Here is a 3,522-nt window from a genome sequence, read left to right on the forward strand (position 1 = left end):
ACATTAGTGAAAAGGATTCATTTTTTATCTGTTCTGTCTCTGCAGCTAGCAGCACATAATAGTTGGTTTTCAGTAAAGTTAAATCAGGCTGATATGATAGGAGCCAAAACTGAATTTGCTTGGGATTTTATTTATTTGTTCTTTTATTGGGGGAGGGGTGGTGTTGAAGTTGGTGTGAGAGATAATTAGCAGATTCCATACACAATTTGCCAGACTATCCATTTTTTTTAAAGAATGTGTATTATTTCTAACTCTTCTCTACTTCTTGATTGTTGGTCTGATGTTAATCTTGGTGTTAAATCTATGCCCATCTGAGTGTTGATTGCTGGTAGGAAGGTGTTTTGGTCTTTTCATTCCTTTTTGGCTTGTTGAATGTCTCTTTTGCTCAATATATAGATGTTGTGTGTGTCTATGTGTCTGTTGATGGCCAATTTTTTAGTGCTGTGATCAGTGATGTAAATAAATGGGTTGGTTGTCATGGGAGCAGATACATGTTGAGGGAACAATATCCATGCATTGCAGCAGATTGTCTCCATCTGTCATGGCCAAAAACAGTAGGAAGGGCTGTCCAACTGGTGAATTGAAATAGGGGTCAATGTCATGTTGAACCTTCTCCAATGTTAAAAAGGGATATGGGATAGTGGAACGACAATATTCACTTAATTATTGTGTGCTGAGTGCTTTATCCCTGTGGTGCTTAACCAGGACTAATGGCCAGTGCAGTTTAGCATATCATAAAAATAGAACAAACACTATTTGTTTATTTATCATTTTTAAGATCTGTCCATCTCCCTCACAGAGGGACTCTAGGTACTATATAAATGAAATACTAAAACATAAGCAGCATATATAAAATTTAGAAGAGGCGAGCAAGGTTAAAAATTAACTAGGAAGAGGGATTTGAGGGTTCCAACCAACCACACGACTGCATACTTCTCTGTGTGCCTCAAGCAAGAGAGTCATGTTTCCCAGCCTTTCTGGAAGGCTGTCCTGAGGATGTGTTTAAACAGAAGATATTAACACAATTCACCAAGAAAGGGCCTGAAAGAAGATGTAGAGATAGATTTTAAATGTTCAAGTTCAAAAGTTATTCTAAAAATTATTCTAAGGCAATTTTTGTTTGTTCCTAGATTCCTTTTATTGCTGTTTTATTTCATTATTATTATTTATGTCATATTACTTAAAAGAAACTAAACAAATATATTAAATATAAATAATAAATAAATAAATGTTGCCTCTTTGAATTCTAAACTAATCCTACAGTCACAATGCAAGTTGACATAAATAGAAAAGAGGATCTCTTACCTCAATCAGGGCTTTCCCTGCATAAAATAGGAATGTCTCCATTATTAATTCAATGATTCAATATTAATTTGATTAATCCAATATTCTGCTGTTATACAGGTGTTTACTGAAAGAGATTCAAAAAGGCTACTTAGAAATAAATAATGTTTATATCTATAATAAAGGGTTGTCAAGCTGCATAGCATACACAGAGTTTCTCCATGTTTCCAACTTTGTGGACCGGTGGGGAGGGAGAGGGGATGGTTCTGTGTGAGTGGCCGGCAAATTTGTGTGTGCACATGCAACTCCATTTGCATGAGCAGCATGCACGCAAGGCTGCCGCTCACACAAATGGAGTGCATGCGCACACGCTCACCTGCTGTTTGTGCAAGTTTGTGCAAGTGGACGCACGTGTGCTCAATGGTCGGCCCACAGATTGGGGACCCCTGGCATAGTAGACCTAAGGAAACTTTGCATTCAATGCTTAGGTTAAATTGTTGATTTATGTACCAAGATACTCAGTCTTTATTTTCTTTGTCTTCAATGTATTGAGCTACTCTGAAGAACACCTCTGAAGAATATGGAAGATGTGATATTGAATGAATGGATGGGGATTGTACAAGCCAGCCATAGACAGAAGCACTGAGCTATTCCTTCTTGGATTGTGCAGTTAGCTAGCATTTGCCTTCTGCACATCTTTTAATTTGAGATCAGTTCAAAATAAGCCAGTTCTCATCCATGGGTTGGGAAAGATTTTCTCCATATATTAAGAATTCATACCCCTCAATAGGTAAGAATTGAGCTGACACATTATGGATCCCAATTAGAAAATTGCAGGATGTCAGCATTGGCACAGAAGGCATTTTATAGGACTTTCAGCCTCCATGACAACCACAGAGTTGTTTTCAGTATGTTGGCAAGACCGGTACGTTTTGGTGGACAAGTATTTGAGCTAGTGAATAGGAGCCTAAAGGTCCAGAATTGGAGACGCTGGATTTTACGGCATTTATTCATTTAACCCATTTGCAGGAAGCTGCAATGAAAAGCAACTCTTGGCAACTCACCTTTTGTAGTACTGTCCAACTCAGCAGGATTACAGATGTGGGTTGCACAGCAAATGCTTTTTTTAAAGGTCAAGATGCCCTCAAATCAAGCTTGACATTTGTTGATCGCATCTTTTTCTTGGCAGTGTTAGAGATGCTTGCAATTGTCTTCTCCCAGATTGCTTTTCTCCCTTCCCATTCTAGCCAGCACCCTTGAATTCCCAGGCAGTTCCCCATCCAAATGGGGATGCAGTGCTAGGAAAAGGTGGAGGGAAAAAGAAGAGGATGACCAGCAGCAAGGTGGGTGGACTCATTTACAGTGGCAATGAGTGTAACATTGGGAGACTTGAAAAAACAAGTTAGAGATCGATCATTATGGAGAAAAAACTATCTATGTGATCACTAGGAATTGAAAACAACTTGATGGTATGTAATCAAATCACTCGATTTTACTATTTTGACTACATTAATGAAGGTTTCGAAGAATTATGACAATAACCTGATACATCTTTCTACTGCCCTATTCAAGTACAAATATTTGGTTCAGCTCCTCAAAACTATTTCAGTGACTCTCCATATTTCTTCGACTTTTTTTTAAAATAAACCCTTAGCAGTTGTTTTGCTGTTGCCCCTTTTTGTGGCTTCAGCAACTTCTTTTAACAAACACAATTGCCTTGCTACACTTGTTTCTGGTTCAGCTCCACTTATCCCACTCATTTATTTTGATGTGGCAACCTCTGATGTTTTATATTTCCTGGCACTGGAGTCTTTTCAGATTTAGGGGAGAGAGCTTTCTTGATCCTCTGGAAGAATTTTCTTCTGCCAGCCAACTACTTTTATTTATAAACACATAGGTTTAATGATTTTTCAAAAGGACACTAGAATTGTGCTAAAAATAGGTGTGGAGTTCCTCTAAAGCTTGAGCAACTTGAAAGGTGGCTGAATCCACTATCTAGGCACTTGATGTTCAGTGGAGGTAGGGGGGGGAAAGGAGGGATAAAGCAAACAAATCTACCCATTATTTATTTAACTTATCCTGCATTTAAACTGTAAAGACAGCACCAGACTCATTCCCAAAACAGAATGCATCAAGCATTGCAATCAAGGACTGGTGCATAACACATAAATGTCCTCGTGGAGAAGAATCTTCAGAGTGTTAACTTCAAAGGAAGATTGTGCTTTGTAGTCAATTTGT

The sequence above is a fragment of the Protobothrops mucrosquamatus genome, unplaced genomic scaffold (assembly GCF_001527695.2).
Source record: "Protobothrops mucrosquamatus isolate PMUCROS unplaced genomic scaffold, P.Mucros_1.0 scaffold1394, whole genome shotgun sequence".
NCBI classification, from domain to species: Eukaryota; Metazoa; Chordata; class Lepidosauria; order Squamata; family Viperidae; genus Protobothrops; species Protobothrops mucrosquamatus.